A 19,027-nucleotide genomic window follows, 5' to 3' on the forward strand; every position below is an offset into this window, starting at 1 on the left:
GCAAAGTACGCTGGTTAAGTCAAGGGGCATGCCTTGAACGATCTTTCGATTTGAAACTCGCTATTGTTGAATGTATGAAGACAAAACGAATCCAGGAACAAAAATTAGAACATCTGGAATGGACTGCTAATCTCGCATTTTAAGTGGACGTGACTGCACACTGCCCACATTAAGACACTGCACGGTGAGAAACGTCTTCTTTCTGATCTGACGGAGATGAAAACGAAAATCGCGTTGTAGAAGGGGGACATTATCACAAACACAGTTCTGTTCCCCAAGATCACCTGCATTAAAGACACAGCGATTTTGAGGAATTCATTGTGACCGTGAAAGAATTACAAGGATGGTTTCCTAAACGTTCTGAGGACACTCCAAATCTTACAACTGTTTTCGATCTGTTTTAGAGACCGTTTGCCGTTCCAGTTGAAAGTTCCCCTTGCATGTGCAACTGTGATTGATTAATCTGCAAAGAAATTCCTTTTTTAAACGTAAATCCTTTTACGTTAAAACTGCGCAGGGTATCCACATTGCTTTCCTCAGATATAGATTCCACGTCTCCTTAATGAGGTAGCAAAAGTGCTACAATATTTCGATTAACAAATGTGTGTGAAACACTTTTCTTCCATTATGAAACTAAATAAGTCACTATTACGTGTCAGCCTGAGTGCGAAACTCAGTGAAATTGTCTGCAACTGTCTGTATGCCGGCAGTTAATACCAGTTGAAAATTGCCGGCTGCGATGACCATGCGGTTCTAGGCGCTTCAGTCCGGAACCGCGCGACCGCTACGGTCGCAGGTTCGAATCCTGCCTCGGACATGGATGTGTGTGATGTCCTTAGGTTAGTTAGGTTTAAGTAGTTCTAAGTTCTAGGGGACTGATGACCCATAGTGCTCAGAGCCATTTGAACCATTTGAGCCAGATGAAAATTATGTACTGAGCGCGCCAAAAATAAATAAAATTGAATTTTTGCTTTGTCTGTTGATCTGTGTTGTTGACAAATGCAAAATATAAGACTAGGGCTTACGCAGTGCGACTACGCTGCCATTTAAATGTGGCGCATTCACTGTTCCCCCCTCCTCGCACCCTGACAGTGTGGCTTGGCAGTGCGGGAAGTGTACACCGAGGCTGAGCTCTGTGGCACTCGTGCCAGCGCACGGCTTGCGAACCGAATTCTTGCCCGCCCCTGCTGTCACACTGTAAACTCTCCATCGTTTTCTCATCCCTTTCTATTTCTGTATATTTTCCTTCCACCACATCTGCTAATATTACACTATTTCTCGATCTTTCTTTGATCAGTCAATTTCTTCACAGTGATTCCTTTCGTATTGCAGCCCACATTTCTGTTAGTTTCAAGAATGTAACACGGAAATCGCTTAACACTATGTCAAGTCTGACATTTCTTAAATTCCATATATTATTTACATATAGGGTGTTTGGGGTATAAGTGCAGATATTGTGCTCATTGATACTTCACTTCATTGTGTGAGCCTTTTTTCTGTGCCTAACAGTCTTCCTGCACATATGGCACATAAATTTACTATTTCGTACGGTCATAACTGCGCCACTAAGTGGACTACAAGGCTAACCGTTGTGCATCCATGTGTCCACACTACAGTACCTGAATTCTGACCAGGGGAAAACAAGCATTAATGGCTTGCCGTATGTACTTGGAGGTTCTAACCAACCTAAAAATATGCTACTCCTAACAGATATTAACTATCAGTTTGCAAATGAAATGGTTCAAATGGCTCTGAGCACTATGGGACTTAATATCTGTGGTCATCAGTCCCCTAGAACTTAGAACTACTTAAACCTAACTAACCTAAGGACATCACACACATCCATGCCCGAGGCAGGATTCGAACCTGCGACCGTAGTAGTCGCGCGGTTCCGGACTGAACGCCTAGAACCGCTAGACCACCGCGGCCGGCGGTTGCGTGTTCGAATCACGTCGGGGTCACCAATCGGGCGGGAACGTGTGGCTATCGCCGCTTACATGTCAGTCGTGCAGTGAGCCGACTTTACTGTGGCACCCACGCACTTTGGATATGGTGAAGATGAGGTAAAGGGAATTGATAAGTACACTTGTCGGAAATGTATTTATTCTGATAAACGAATAAATGAACACGTGACAAAAATGAAATCAGATCGCAGTGTCCATTAACTGCCGATCGCGATAATTGTCTTTGCATAACAGTTGCAGCCTGACACCGAGCCCGGAGGGCGTACACTCCTCGGCGACGAGCGCGTCGTCTGATCGCGTGAGCGCAAGAGAAACGTGGACGCGTGTCCAGAACGAAACGAACCTTTTTCTCGCGATTGCTGGAGCGTCATGTATTTCGCGGACGCGACGAAGCGAAGTCAGAAACGAACGGGAAGCGCCACACAAATTCCGTACCCGTCTGTGGTTAGCTCGCGTTAAGCTCGACCCACATGATCCGCGGATTGAAGTTACAGATTATCGAAATACGCGTCTGTACTGAACGGCGGCTCGGTTCGCACTGTCTTATTGCCCGCGCCCGTGCGCGTCACACATTGCCAGAATTTTGAATATCGGCAGGTATGCACGCCGAAGAATATCTCCGGTGTGTGTGTGTGTGTGTGTGTGTGTGTGTGTGTGTGTGTGTGTGTGTGCGCTCCTGCTTTTTATTACTATTATCATTATACAGGGTGTATCAAAAAGAATCATCCGATTTAAAAAAAATCATTATGTCATTTGAGATATGTGCATGGACAACGTACTGTTGGAAAGAATGGAAAGAACGAACTCTCGAGTTTTATACATGGTTCCCGGCAGGTAGCAGCAGTGTGCGCCCATTTCAGTTCTAGTAAAATAGTTTTGGGACAAATCAACTGTTTTATTTGCTACGTTTTGCGTAGTGCTGGTCAGTGATGACTGTTCAGCGTGACTTTCGTACTAGCTATGGTGTGGATCCTCCTACAGCACAGAGCATTAGACGATGGCCTGAACAGTTCCGAAAAACGGGTTGTTTGCTTAAAGGCAAATCGCCGGACCGTCCCCGAGTGTCTGACACAGACGTCGAACGCATCCGCCGCTGTTACAGGAAGCACATACCTCGATATGCTTGACAACTTTATTTTCCCACAGTTGGAGACTGATTCGAACGTCTCCATTTACCAACAGGATGGGACATCGCCTCACCGTAATGGGGAAGTGTGGGAATTTTTGAATCAAAGGATTCCTGAACGATGGATCTGTCGCACTGGACCAAATGATTCAGCCTTACATTACGGGCCTCCAAGGTCACCGGACCTGACGGTGTGTGATTATTTTTTGTGGGTGTTTATAAAAAAGTATGTTTATGTGCCTCCGTTACCAACAACAATTAATAAACTGAGACATCGCATAACAGCAGCTGTGGAAGTTATAACTCAAGACATGCTCGCTGCAGTGCGGGAACAAATTGAATACCGCATTGACATATCCCGTGCAACTCAAGGGGGGGGGGGGGGGGGGCATATTGAACAATTACGAAAAGGTATGAAAAAAAACTTTTTAAGTTTGACGTTCTTAGAAAAACAAAATTCACTGTATAATGTTTATTAGTTTCAGAAATATAGAGGTGCCAAATCGGATGATCCGTTTGATACACCCTGTATACTGCTCATGCGCTATACAAATTGTAATTTTGACTCACGAAGAATGTCTGATTAGATGTGAGACAGGGCTTGAAGATTAATTTTGGCAGGTGAAACGAATGCGTACATAAATAAATTTACAAAAATGTAAATCTGGATGGTCGGAAGGTGATTTGAGTGGCCGTCCTCCCGAATGTGGGTCCAATTGTGACACTGCGGCTACGAGTGTCGCTATAAAAGTTGATTAATTTTCATGCAATCATAAAAATTTAGGGTTATTACCACAATTGTTAGAAAGTTACAGCAATTTGCATGTACCTGCATACACCTCGCACAAGCCACCTCACGGTGTGTGGCGGAGGGTACTCTGCGTACCACTGTCACTTCATCTTTTTCTCTTTCCACTCACATAGTGGTAAGTAAATCTATTTTCGATTCAGTTTTAACTATTAAGCAAATAAAAATAGCAATATTATACACACATCAAAAAAAGTTTTCCATCGCCCCAGTTCCCAGAACTCCAGAAGATAGACGTTGACTGTGGATATTGTATCAGAGACACAGTCCCTTTGACTGTTCAGAGATGTCACTAGACCCGCCCAAAGATGTAGACAACCATGCATGAGCAGCGTCTATTAGACGGCGGAGGTTCGACAGCCTATCAGTTCCAGGTATTCCGCCAAGTAGGAGGTACACGGCTCTTGTTTTCTGTAGTTCAAACATTTCCAGACGGTCAATACCACGATTCGATCGCGTCCGCGTTGTTACTTTGTGCCAGGAATGGCTCTCAACAAAGGAAGTGTCCAGGCGTCTCGGAGTGGTCCAAAGCGATGTTGTTCGGACATGGAGGAGAGACAGAGAGACAGGAACTGTCGATGACATGCCTCGCTCAGGCCGCCCAAGGGCTACTACTACAGTGGATGAGCACTACCTATGGAGTGTCTCGGAGGAACCCTAACAGCAACTCCACCATGTTTAATAACGCTTTTCGTGCAGCCACAGGACGTCGCGTTACGACTCAAATTGTGCGCAATAGGCTGCATAATGCGCAACTTCGCTCCCAACGTGCATGGCGAGGTCCATCTTTGTAACCACAACACCATGCAGCGCGGTACAGATGGGCCCAACAACATGCCGAATGGACGGCTCAGGATTGGCATCATATTCTCTTCACCAATGAGTATCGCATATGCCTTCAACCAGACAATCGTCGGTGACGCGTTTGGAGGCAATCCGGTCAGGCTGAGCGCCTTAGACACACTGTCCAGCGAGCTGACTGCTGTTTTGGGGTGGCATTATGTGGGGCCAACGTACGCCGCTGGTGGTCATGAAAGCCGCAGTAACGGCTGTACGATACGCGAATGCCATCCTTCGACCGATAGTGCAACCATATCGGCAGCATATTGGCGAGTCATTCGTCTTCATGGACGGCAATTCGCGCCCCCATCATGGACATCTTGTGAATCTTATCTCAGGATAACGACATCGCTAGACTAGAGTGGCCAGCATGTTCTCCAGTCATAAATCCTATCGAATATGCCTGGGATAGATTGAAAAGGGCTGTTTACGGACGACGGGGCCCACCAACCACTCTGAGGGATCTATGCCGAGTGGCCGTTGAAGAGTGGGAGAATCTGGACCAATAGTGCCATGACCAACAGCGCCACGACGAATACAGGCATGCATCAATGCAAGAGGACGTTCTACTGGGTATTAGAGGTACCGGTGTCTACAGAAATCTCGAACACCACCTCTGCATGTCTCGCTGTATGGTGGTACAACATGCAATGTGTGGTTTTCATGAGCAATAAAAAGGGCGGAAATGATGTTTATGTTGATTTCTATTTCAATTTTCTGTACAGGATCGGGAACTCTCGCAACCGAGGTGATGCAAAACTTTTTTTGATGTGTGTAGATATTCACCACCTCATCTGATTAAGAGAATGAAATTATTTATAAAATTTAAATTCAGATTTTTGTGCAAAAGTGCAATTTATATAAGAACAAATATGTTCTTAAAATCATAAGGCCCCGCAAATGCGGAACATTACGGTTCCCAGCCCATTCACCGGCCTCGCTCACCACAATTGGTTATAGTCATTGTGACAGGTGGCACAGAAAATTACGCCGAATTCCACGAAAACTGTGGATTCCCTGCGTAAAAGACGAAATAGGCGTTTTTTTTCTACGATAGACATCTGTCTCAAATTTCGTTCAAATCGATGACAATCGTCTGAAAGAGCGGCCGCGCAAGTTGCCTCCAGATTTTCTCACGCACCGTTCACGAATGGAACAGAAATGAGGGGGAGGGTGGGGTATGATAACAGTGCATGAAGTACTCTCCACCACACACACTATGATGACTTGAGCATGTTGATATAGGTGAGTTTAAAGGCCAGATAGGCTACTAATTAATTTCCAAAGCAGCTTACTCAGCCACACGCGTTTTAATTATTATTGAATTTTGTTGTATATATCATTACGTATTGTATGTTATTACTATATAATTACATTTTACATATACCTCCTCCGCTCTCCGGACAATATTTTTTTTCTTCACAAACCGAACTCTTCTCTTGGTTCGGTAAAAGACAGATGTATCAATTCAGAATCATTTTGAAAAAAATGCAAGAATATGGACTGCATGTTGATTATTACCAAGTGCACTCAGAGACATTTGTCGTGAAATCTCAAAACTATTTCGTTATTCACCACGAAACCAACATTATCTCCCCCCCCCCCTCCCCCGCGCCACCAGATCAGATTCTGGATACGTTCTTGCTTCAGCAAATGAAATTATGCACTGCATTCGAATATATTCATACCGCTCTTGACCAGCGGTAACATACGTTCTTTCTATCGCCTTTATTTGCTTGATCAAGCGGTGAAACAACCAGATACTCTTTAAATTTACTGCTTTTGAAGGACACTGTTCTTCCGCAACTGTTGTCAGAATGACAAAAACTGTCACATTCCTGCCAGCTCGCGATAAATGTAACTTTAAAAGCTACATAAAAAAAGACAATGACTCAGAGTCCATTTCCTGCCTTTCTGGAAAATGAGTGTTATTAAGGCGTTTTTGCAGAAGAACGAATGATGACAGAGGAGAGTCTCATCTTTAAAGCTGAAGTTTGGGTGAGAATGCTGCAAACAAATAGTGTTCTATCAAGGACATTCCTCCTATTTGAACATAGACACTATGGCCTAAGGGGCACCTAGCTTCAATAACACTGTTAGAAAGGCTTGGGGAGGTTACTGAGCCGTATTGTATATATCGTTTGTATAATCGGGATACACGTTGCTCTACAGAACATAACGCTATGGACACGAGTATATCAAACAGTGACCGACATACGATGCCCTCTTTCGAGATGCTATAGAGACGCTGAAGAACTTCCTGCCGTCGTCGAGAAAAAAAACCTCCGACCTGTACCACGCCATATCATGACCAACAGGAAAACGATTTTCGAATGAAACTACCGCTATTTGATTGTAAGGTTTTTATCACTGATTTGTTTCACACTATTGCGATTTCGGCATTATAGCCATCATCAAGTGCAAAGTTGGAAACTACACTCCTGGAAATGGAAAGAAGAACACATTGACACCGGTGTGTCAGACCCACCATACTTGTTCCGGACACTGCGAGAGGGCTGTACAAGCAATGATCACACGCACGGCACAGCGGACACACCAGGAACCGCGGTGTTGGCCGTCGAATGGCGCTAGCTGCGCAGCATTTGTGCACCGCCGCCGTCAGTGTCAGCCAGTTTGCCGTGGCATACGGAGCTCCATCGCAGTCTTTAACACTGGTAGCATGCCGCGACAGCGTGGACGTGAACCGTATGTGCAGTTGACGGACTTTGAGCGAGGGCGTATAGTGGGCATGCGGGAGGCCGGGTGGACGTACCGCCGAATTGCTCAACACGTGGGGCGTGAGGTCTCCACAGTACATCGATGTTGTCGCCAGTGGTCGGCGGAAGGTGCACGTGCCCGTCGACCTGGGACCGGACCGCAGCGACGCACGGATGCACGCCAAGACCGTAGGATCCTACGCAGTGCCGTAGGGGACCGCACCGCCACTTCCCAGCAAATTAGGGACACTGTTGCTCCTGGGGTATCGGCGAGGACCATTCGCAACCGTCTCCATGAAGCTGGGCTACGGTCCCGCACACCGTTAGGCCGTCTTCCGCTCACGCCCCAACATCGTGCAGCCCGCCTCCAGTGGTGTCGCGACAGGCGTGAATGGAGGGACGAATGGAGACGTGTCGTCTTCAGCGATGAGAGTCGCTTCTGCCTTGCTGCCAATGATGGTCGTATGCGTGTTTGGCGCCGTGCAGGTGAGCGCCACAATCAGGACTGCATACGACCGAGGCACACAGGGCCAACACCCGGCATCATGGTGTGGGGAGCGATCTCCTACACTGGCCGTACACCACTGGTGATCGTCGAGGGGACACTGAATAGTGCACGGTACATCCAAACCGTCATCGAACCCATCGTTCTACCATTCCTAGACCGGCAAGGGAACTTGCTGTTCCAACAGGACAATGCACGTCCGCATGTATCCCGTGCCACCCAACGTGCTCTAGAAGGTGTAAGTCAACTACCCTGGCCAGCAAGATCTCCGGATCTGTCCCCCATTGAGCATGTTTGGGACTGGATGATGCGTCGTCTCACGCGGTCTGCACGTCCAGCACGAACGCTGGTCTAACTGAGGCGCCAGGTGGAAATGGCATGGCAAGCCGTTCCACAGGACTACATCCAGCATCTCTACGATCGTCTCCATGGGAGAATAGCAGCCTGCATTGCTGCGAAAGGTGGATATACACTGTACTAGTGCCGACATTGTGCATGCTCTGTTGCCTGTGTCTATGTGCCTGTGGTTCTGTCAGTGTGATCATGTGATGTATCTGACCCCAGGAATGTGTCAATAAAGTTTCCCCTTCCTGGGACAATGAATTCACGGTGTTCTTATTTCAATTTCCAGGAGTGTATAAAAAGCCACTGCATATCTAACATTTCTGAATGACATGTCGTCGTTTGCGGCAGTGTTTGTCCATCATCAGCACAGCACGTGCGGTAACGTGTGTCTGCTCGCACTCAGATCGTATAATGCGACGACTGGTATGTATGGCCACATATGTGTTGTAATCTTTCTACGACTACATGTCATTCAGACATGTCGGTTATTTAATGGCTTTTTACAGTTTTCAATTTTGCACTTGATAACGGCTATAAAGCAGATATCGCGATAGTGTAAAAACAATTCAATAATAAGAAACTTTCAGTGAAATGGTGGCAATTTCATTCAAAAAGTACATTTTGACAGTGATCCCCAAAGAAGGAAAACATGGGGAAATAGTTTACAACGTAACAAAACTCTTCCAACTCTCGATAAGGGGCAGATAATAACAACGATGCTCCCATCGCAACTATTAAACTATAGGTGCAGGAATCTGCAATTTACCCTCAAATTTACCCTAACCATAAGGAAATCCAGCGCATTACGTATACATACAGATCCATTATTGTATAATGACACGGTTGCAGAACAATCACTAGAAGCAGTTACTTCCATAAAGTATCTAGGAGTATGCGTACGGAGCAGTTTAAAGTGGAACGATGACATAACACTAATCGCAAGTAAGGTGCCAAATTCATTGGAAGAATCCTTCTTAAATGTAGTCGTCAACAAAGGAGGTAGCTTACAGATCCCTCGTTCGACCAATACTTGAATGTTGATAGAGGAAATATAGAAGATACAAAGAAGAACAGCGCGTTTCGTTACAGGTTCGTGTAGTAAGCGCGAATGTATCACGGAGACGCTCCAGTGGTAGAGGATGCAAGAGAGGCTTCATCAGTGTGCTTTACTGTCAAAGTTCAGACAGCATACGACCCTGATTCCCCCTACGTATATCTCGCGAAAGTATCGTGAACATAAAATCAGAGACTTCCGAGCCCACATGGAGTCTTATCAACAGTCGTTCTTCTCACGAAATTTTCTCAACTGGTACAGAAAAGGGGAGAATGCACAGTGGCACCCAAAATATTCTCCGCCACACACCGCACTGTCACTTGCCGAGTATAGATGGAGAAGTAGATAACTACACCAAGGAGATAAACTGCTTTTTATTTTCTCATTCGGAAATAATAGTGCGCTTTCGAAAAATAGAACTTTCTACATGTCATTTTAAAGGCCCGATAGTTATTTAGTAACAGTAACCTGTTAATTAATAACAGAACTGGTTACCATAAATCAGAGAAAAATTACAAATACAGCAATTACTAATGAAAAATAATACTGCTGGAAAATAATAGCACTTTCACGACAATTGAGTATGTTGTTAACACAAGACTGCTATTTAAACCTTTGTATCTTTCCTCGCTTTCAACACGTGCTATGGGGTCCGCTGTTTTCACGACCAGGTAAGTTTTTTTTTATTTTAACTTTGTAGGCGGATACACTTCCCGTAACCGCAGACGTCAGTTAACCGAAGGAAGGTGGTATTGTATTGTATGGAACTGAAGACCTAGAAACGGCGGAGGCTTCGTCCCCACCGCAGCCCTCAGTGGTTCACAACCCTACAACAGGCTACAGCAGTCTACCAACCCCACCGCCGCCCCACACCGAACCCAGGGTTATTGTGCTGTTCGGCCACCAGTGGACCCCCCCCCCCCCCCACCCTCCCGGGAACGTCTCACACGAGACGAGGGTAACCCCAGTGTTTGCGTGGTAGAGTAATTATGGTGTACGCGTACGTGGAGAAAGTGTTTGCGCATCAATCGCCGACACAGTGTAACTTAGGCGGAATAACGGGAACCAGCCCGTATTCGCCGAGGCAGATGGAAAACCGCCTCAAAAGCCATCCACAGACTGGCCGGCACACCGGACCTCGACACTAATGGACCGGGCGGATTCGTGCCGGAGACTGGCACGCCTTCCCGCCCGGAAAGCAGTGCTTTAGACCGCACGGCTAAACGGGCGGGCTGAAGGATGTGGCACCATGTGTCGGTGAATCGTGTAAACTTTGTTCTGTTAGTAGGTTGATTGGGGGCAGGCACCAAACAGGGTGGCCTTGGTCCCATCGGATTAGAGAACGATGGGGAAGGAAGTCGGACGTGCCCTGTCAAAGGAACCGTCCTGGCATTTGCCTGAAGTGATTTCGTGCAATCACGAAAAACCTAAATCAGGATGACCGGACGCGGGATTGAACCGTCGAGTCCAGTGTGCTAACCACTGCGCCACCTTGCTCGGTGGCGCAAAAACAAAGCAGCTTTTTTATTTTGGAATAAAGTAAACACGTAATGTTTAAGAGTTAATTTAAAGAAATATGGTTAAGTGATGAACGAATTGTTTCGTTATATTTCCTTTCAAATTGTTACCTAATAACTGCAAAGCGTCACGTCTAAATCAGTTCCTCAAGCAGAACTGGATGAATTCAACATCTGAATTGATACCGTCGTAGAACGGAAACGGTACGTTTCTGGTCTTGGGTTCGAATGGTTCAAATGGCTATGAGCGCTATGGGACTTAACATCCGAGGTCATCAATTCCCTGGAACTTACAAGAGGAGGCCACAACGTTTAGAACGCGGATTTACTGTAAACTTCCTACACTCGTAGTACTCCATGAGGGCAACATAATGTGTAAGCAGTGGCGCGTACTTCTCAAGCGTTACTGAGAAAATCGCAAGATAATTTCGGTCGTCAAATATATATCTGTACGTGGCCATTTTAATCATAAAGCTAACGCTCTGGCCGAACACGAAGAGCTACCGTGCCGCCACCAATCGGCTGCAGCCACCTCATGGTTAAAATGGCCACGCACAGATATATATTTGACGACCGAAATTATCTTGCGATTTTCTCAGTAACGTTTGAGAAGTACGGGCTACTACTTACACATTTTGTTGTCCTCATGGAGTACTAAGAGTGTACGAAGTTTGCAGTAAATCCGCGTTCCAAACGTCGTGGCCTCCCCTTGTTAGAACTATGAAACCTAACTAACCTAAGGACGTCACACACATCCATGCCCAAGGCTGGATTCGAACCTGCGACCGTAGCGGTCGCGCGGTTTCAGACTGAAGCGCCTAGAACCGGTCGGCCACTTCGGCCGACACTGGACTTGGGTACTTATTCAAAATGTTATGTACTTTCTCCCCTCTACAAGTGCTAGAAGTTAGTAATGGGAATTTCCGGACATCCTGTCTGTCGTGCAGCCAGCACCTCATTATGTGTGATAAACACAAAAATTTGTTTACGTGCATACAATGCGCACAGTACAAAAGTTTATGGTAATGGCAATAAAAACCGTTATTTTAGATTAATATGGGAAAAAGGTCATTAGTTTGCTCTGAAATGAAACTGTTATATCATCTTTGGATTATTCGATGTCTTTCATGAGTTAAAGATTAAGCAATACACAGATACAACAATGGCGACTGCTATTCCACGACGGTACAGGATCTCTCTGTGGGAATAGATGTACAGTTATAAACGAAAGTATGACAAAGTTACGTAGGGCGGTAGTTACCATTCTAGCAAATATGGTAGATCTGTAGTTAAGCTGGCTAGGGCGCATTAAAAGTCATACGGCAGGTGAAGAATTACTTTATCACAAAGTATGCGTGATGCGTTTCGAAATTACTTCCATCGTCAGAAATCTAAACTAGAAATATAACAAACGAATTGGTACACAAAAATATTTTACCATATTTTTTGAGATGTTAATTACTAAAAAACATTAAATAAAAGTGAAAACACAATCCATTCCTACCATTTGTGTGCGTGACCTGAGATGATAGACTAGTAAGCGAGTTCCCGTAACACTGGAATAGGAAGACAAAATTGACACTCGGCGGCAAAGGGGAAACATGGTGGCGCCGTGTCATGTATTCTATGATAATAAATTACATAAAATGATAAAATATGAGCCATTTTAATATAATAAAGAAAACGTTAAAAACGTTACATACAGATAATAAGATCCAAGTACGTGGTGCTATGCCCCCAAAGGCGTAGATAGGTCATTGACCACTAATCGCAACAACAATATAATTTATTGTCAGCCGATATCAACCCAACATTATATTTTTATGTGCTGGTTAAGTTACACATTTTAGTAATGTCGGCCCTCATGCCGTAGTCTTTCTGTGCTCGTCGTGCGTTGGTCCTTTGTAAAGAAGACAACGTACTCTTTTCGCTGGATGCCGTGGTGCAATGGTGTCCAGTGAAATTTCTCCAAAGTTCTATAACGCCGCAACTCAAACACCTTCTGCAGTGTACTCGTAAGATTGACGTTATTGCCTCCCGGTATTGGTCTTGAGAACCAATACTACACTTAGAGACTCGATATAACCAGTATTTCAATAACAGTCGCTTGCCGAATTGGACCGCTTGCACGATGATCACTGTCTCTACGTAAACACTGGCATATGTTGTTGGAAGGCGTATATTCGTTTTGTTTGGAAAGTAGGGCATAAGAAGACAGTACCCGATGTATGTTTAAGCAGTCATTTTCTACCTGCCAAAACTAAACTAAGCGCCGCCCGCGCAAACCATGAAGGCCCAAGGGTACCGACCGGCCGCCGTGTCATCCTCACACCTCAGGCATCAGTGGATGCGGATTAGGAGGGGCATGTGGTCAGCACACCGCTCTCCAGGCCGTATGTCAGTTTACGAGACCGCAGCCGCTACTTCTCAGTCAAGTAGCTCCTCAAAAAAATGGTTCAAATGGCTCTGAGCACTATGGGACTCAACTGCTGAGGTCATTAGTCCCCTAGAACTTAGAACTAGTTAAACCTAACTAACCTAAGGACATCACAAACATCCATGCCCGAGGCAGGATTCGAACCTGCGACCGTAGCGGTCTTGCGGTTCCAGACTGCAGCGCTTCTTAATTTCGCTTCAGATTCGCTGAGTGCATCCCGCTAACCAACAGCGCTTGGTAGACTGGATAGTCACCCACCCAAGTGCTAGCCCAACCCGACAGCGCTTAGCTTCGGTGATCTGATGGGAACCGGTGTTACCACTGCGGCAAAGCCGTTTGCGTCTACCTGTCAAGGGAGTACTTTAATGCCATCAGGCTAATCCATTCGCAGGGATCTCGTGATAATGTTATTAATGTGAGGAGCAGGGTGGCGGGGTCTCGGACGTTAAGACAGTAGACGGTAGTGTGAGAATGAGAGAAGATGTAGCTGTGAAAAACCACTTTGCTCAAAAGGCGTCGAGGCACCATTTACTGTGCGCCCTTGACGGAGAGCGCCTGGTACAATGGGCAGACTTAAAACCCTTGGCAGTTACAGCTCTCTATTTAAATGCTTATCTTTGGGAAGTACGCAGACTGTGGTAAAAATTCCTTAGTACAGATTCAGCATCTTGTACGTACAGTTTACTACAGCGAAACTTTATGACATCCTCAATTATATTGATGCTAGTAAACCCTTAGGAGTATAAGTCGTGGTGCTCGAAACTCTTCTGTATGTAACGTTTCATCCACAACTGCGCTGGACATCTCCAGAAGAGTCTCACAACGCCTCTGGAGAAGTCCAACCCAGTTGTGGACGAAACGTTAGGAACAGAAGAGTTTCGCGCACCACGACTTATACCCCGAAAGGTTTACTAGTAGCAATGTCATCCGGTCGTGATATCTTTCATTATATCATCCACAATAATGACTGTTGTTTGCTATTACGCAGTCGAAAGAACAGGATCGTGATGCCATCTACATTACGGTATTCCACAGTGGCAGCTACAAGGGGACAATGTGATCAAGTACTGTATGTTAAAGATTTCGTGGAGGTGGCGTAAAGGCTAAGTGATCAGACACCTATGTGCTGCCGACTGCCTGACACGTGACTTTCTCTCACTTAGGAACTCACCGACTCCCATCATACGGTGAGAGTTGAAATGTATGTGAAATCTTATGGGACTTAACTGCTAGGGCCATCAGTCCCTAAGCTTACACACTTCTTAACCTAAATTATCCTAGGGCGCTACGGTCGCAGGTTCGAATCCTGCCTCGGGCATGGATGTGTGTGGTGATATCCTTAGGTTAGTTAGGTTTAAGTAGTTCTAAGTTCTAGGGGACTGATGACCTCAGAAGTTAATTCCCGTAGTGCTCAGAGCCATTTATCCTAGGGACAAACACACACACCCATGCCCGAGGGAGGACTCGAACCTCCGCCGGGACCGGCCGCACAGTCCGTGACTGCAGCGCCTACCGCTCGGCTAATACCGCGCAGCCCATCATACGGTGACAAGCACAACTAAAACATCGTATACTTACTACGCGAGTCGCATATGCCGTATATCTGAGTGCAGTTGGAAATCATACACGTAATGTGTAAGTTGCGGCTCAAGTGCAGTTTTTAGTGGGCTCTTTCTCGTTTCGATAGGCTTCTCAGCGGGAGGCGCAGGCGGAAGAGCAAGAGTCGGCGCCAGGGAGACCTGCCCCCCTGCTGTTGGACAATTAACTGCTGCTTTGCATACAATGTCGGGCACCGAAATGCCGCGTGCTCTAGCTCATATTTAGCTGTTCGTGTTCAGAAATTTATTACGACGCTTGTCTCGCTCACTGCGAGGCAAATGAAAAGATTGTTACCTGTAGTAGCAGGTTAGTGCTGAACACCTATCTCGGTGAGGGAAGATTAATACCCGTAGTAAACTACACCGTCCCTCTCTTAAATTACGACAGCGTAATGAAAAGTGAGTTAATGTTCAGTACCAGTTTTCTAATTCGTAGCTGCAACCAGCATCACTAGTTTTGAGTTACTTTTCCGAAACTGGTTTCGGGCTTAGAACCATCATCAGACGGCAGCGAGAAGTTTTTCACAAATTTCCACACTGTTAATAGCTCTCGGATTTCCAGTGGAGTGGCAGCATTAAGATATCGCAATATTTTGACGAAATGTCGTCATCGGCGCCAGAAGGTGATAAGTATGACACTTGTCAAAACGTCGCGGTATCTTAACGCTGCCGACCTCCTGGAACCTGAGAGTTTTTCATCAGTAGTATACGCCAGGAAGTCTACAATCACAAATTTTTATATTTTTATCTGAAGGTAAAGCTCTTTTTTGGTATGCTGCAATACAGAGACCAGCTTGTTAGACAGACTGGCTCATGGTTCGGCTTGTGAAACATCGTGGAAGCTGCTCTCTGTATACAGGCTGCGGCAGGAGGATAGCCAATATTTTAGGACGTAACAAATAATAAATAGAATAAAATTCATAATACACGGTAGTTGTACTAAAATACAGCTACTCACAGAGGTCCAGTGTGGCCTGTAATTATCTTATGTCAGATATGCTTATGCTTAATGCGGACCCTGTTTATGATGGAAAACAAATTAGTTCCAACTCTGGCCACCAGGTGCAGATCTGGGCTGTACCCTGTGTGCATGACGGTATGACATCCACGCTGTCATCTGATAAGCTACAAAGTGAATGAACAGGAGGCTATCGAGAAGAGAGGTGGCGCGCTGTCAGTGAAACTTATTTGTACGGGAGCAGTTATAGCGCTGCATTGAGAGAGTATCAGCACTAGCTCAGTCTATCCTTGCAAATCAATGTGAGCACACATTTTACAGCAAGACAAGACCTCCAATCTGCAGCAGTGTAATTACGAAGTTAGGGTGGACAGGGTAATACTTGCACTTTCCACACCAAAAGTTCTGCACAGGCTGAACGATTTTCCTGGAAATTTTCTTTCTTTGAGCGAAGGTGGAAAGGAAGGCTGGGCGATTGCCCAGAGGGCTGAGAGGGGGATGAAGCAGACAGTAAGTGAAGGGGATGGGGTTTCTCAGATCCCGAGGGGGTCATAAGTCAAGGAGAGGGGAGGGGTGTGAGTTTTCTCAGAAGGACTCATTATCCCCAAAGGGTCATAAATCAAGAGGAGGGGGATTAATAAATCACTTAGCATAACAATAGGTTTGCCCCTGAATGTATGCATGTATGCAACCTGCATTAACAAACTGCTCATTCTGTCTTTACCCTATTCAAAAATGGTTCAAATGGCTCTGAGCACTATGGGACTCAACTGCTGAGGTCATTAGTCCCCTAGAACTTAGAACTAGTTAAACCTAACTAACCTAAGGACATCACAAACATCCATGCCCGAGGCAGGATTCGAACCTGCGACCGTAGCGGTCTTGCGGTTCCAGACTGCAGCGCCTTTAACCGCACGGCCACTTCGGCCGGCTTTACCCTATTACTCACACATTGCATACGAACACAGAATGCCTACACCCCACTGCCTCTCAGGGGCATAATAAATTATAAAAGATGCCTATAGTCCTGGGAAGCTTCAGTGAACATAACAAATGTTGTTCCCCACGATGTGTTCTATCACCACTAATGGTTCGTCACAAAGACTCTGAAACACTGTATAAATTATTGCCAGAGGAGCGAAGGAAAAAGCAAACACCATTAAGAGAACCTGACCACAGCTGTATGCCAGGGCCTATGGACACCCTCGATATTGTGTGGCATAATTGCACTTATTCGTTGTCATGTCTGTCTGTTTTTCAGAGCCAAACCAATTTCTTCCATAAAGTGCTTCAAGGGCGTTGAACGTTGAAAATTTCATAGTTCTGGTGAGATACTTTTATTGTGAATACATATTGTCCATAACTGTTATAGACTCCGTGGTCTGTAGGTCACATGCTTGTCACAACGTATTTCAGTAGGAGTGTGTGTGTGTGTGTGTGTGTGTGTGTGTGTGTGTGTCTCGTTTGCATTTGCTGAAATTAGCGTAAAGCGCCTGGTGCATACGAGGTGCGGCTAGAAAAAAACCGGACTGATGCTGGAAAAAACATTTATTTACAATTATTTACAATTTCATGTTATCTCCTTCAATGTACTCTCCTCCTCGGTCTCTACACCGCTCCATACGAATTTTCCACTGTTCATAGCAATGCTGCAGATCATTTTCGGTAAGTCCATACATTACTTCCGTCGCTTTTTCTTTTACTGCTTCAACAGTCTCAAATCTAGTTCCTTTCAAAGCTGACTTGACTTTAGGGAAAAGAAAAAAGTCACAGGGGGCCAAATCAGGTGAGTAGGGTGGATGATCTAAGATGGGAATGTTGTGTTTTGCCAAAAACGTCTTCACTGACAACGCACTGTGAGCTGGGGCATTGTCTTGGTGAAGGATCCATGACTTTTTTCTCCACAAATCGTTCCGTTTTCTCCGTACTCGCTCACGTAGGGTAGCCAGGACGCTAATGTAGTAATGCTGATTCACTGTTTGTCCCTCTGGTACCCAATCAATGTGCACAATCCCTTTGATGTCAAAAAAAACAATCATCATTGCCTTGAATTTCGATTTTGACATTCGTGCTTTTTTTTGTCGTGGAGAACCAGGAGTTCTCCAATGCATCGATTGGCGTTTAGTTTCGGGATCGTAAGTAAAAAACCACGATTCATCGCAAGTAATAACATTTTGTAAGAAGGTGGGATAACTTTCAATGTTTTCCAGGATGTCATAACAAATCATTCTTCGGCGTTCCTTCTGTTCAATTGTGAGACACTTTGGAACCATTTTTGAACACACTTTGTTCATGTTGAAACTTTCATGAAGAATCTGGCTAACACTTTCCTTGTCAACTCCTGTTAACTCAGACACTGCTCTGGTTGTTAAACGGCGATCTTGTCGAACAAGTTTACCGATTTTTTCAATGTTTGCGTCAGTTTTTGCTGACAATGGTCTGCCAGTGCGAGTGTCATCACTGGTGTCTTCGCGGCCATCTTTAAATCGTTTAAACCACTCAAACACTTGTGTTCGCGATAAACAATCATCGCCGTACACTTGTTGTAACATTACAAACGTTTCACTTGCAGATTTTCCTAGTTTGAAACAAAATTTGATGTTAACACGCTGTTCTTTCTGTACACTCAACATTTTCCGACGCACAGACAAAACGTCAACTACCTAAAACAGACGCCACGGGCAGACTGAGTGCAGGAGGCAGATGAAACTCGAGCAGTAGGCGGAGCGAGAGTCACGTGACAGGCCACGCGACTTTCAGCCTTATTGCATTCGTTTTATTGTTTCACCAGTACTAGTCCGGTTTTTTTCTAGCCACACCTCGTACAAACAGCAGTAACCTGTTAAAGTTTGCTACTCTTACATAACTTCTCGGTAGCTAAAGAAAATGCAAAACAATCGAAGATGTCCGTCTTTTCTTTTTTCCCATACGATGTTGTAGAGCTGAAAGTGGGTATATGCTAGTATCAATTATATATCGTGGTCACCGATGCTACCGAATGATCAGCGCCACTTCTAGAAGAAATCCTATAGGCGCATTCCAGCGGCGCCCATGACGCGAGTTCCTCGGGCCGGGATGCGTTGGGATGGGTAGGGATGAGTCTGGAACGGAACGAATGTATCGCCGGCGGCCGCAGGCTGAATAATTACCTGCCCAGG

The 19,027-nt window shown here is 45.5% G+C and overlaps 1 protein-coding gene and 1 pseudogene across 1 annotated transcript in view; one reads left to right on the forward strand and one right to left on the reverse strand.

Annotated features, from left to right (window-relative positions):
• Positions 1-19,027, forward strand: part of LOC126245881 (uncharacterized) — a 695,521-nt gene that overhangs the window by 277,928 nt on the left and 398,566 nt on the right. The gene's annotated exons all lie outside the window — the stretch shown is intronic.
• On the reverse strand, positions 13,536-13,653 carry LOC126209174 (5S ribosomal RNA; annotated as a pseudogene).

Source organism: Schistocerca nitens, chromosome 1 (assembly GCF_023898315.1).
Source record: "Schistocerca nitens isolate TAMUIC-IGC-003100 chromosome 1, iqSchNite1.1, whole genome shotgun sequence".
Lineage (NCBI taxonomy): Eukaryota > Metazoa > Arthropoda > Insecta > Orthoptera > Acrididae > Schistocerca > Schistocerca nitens.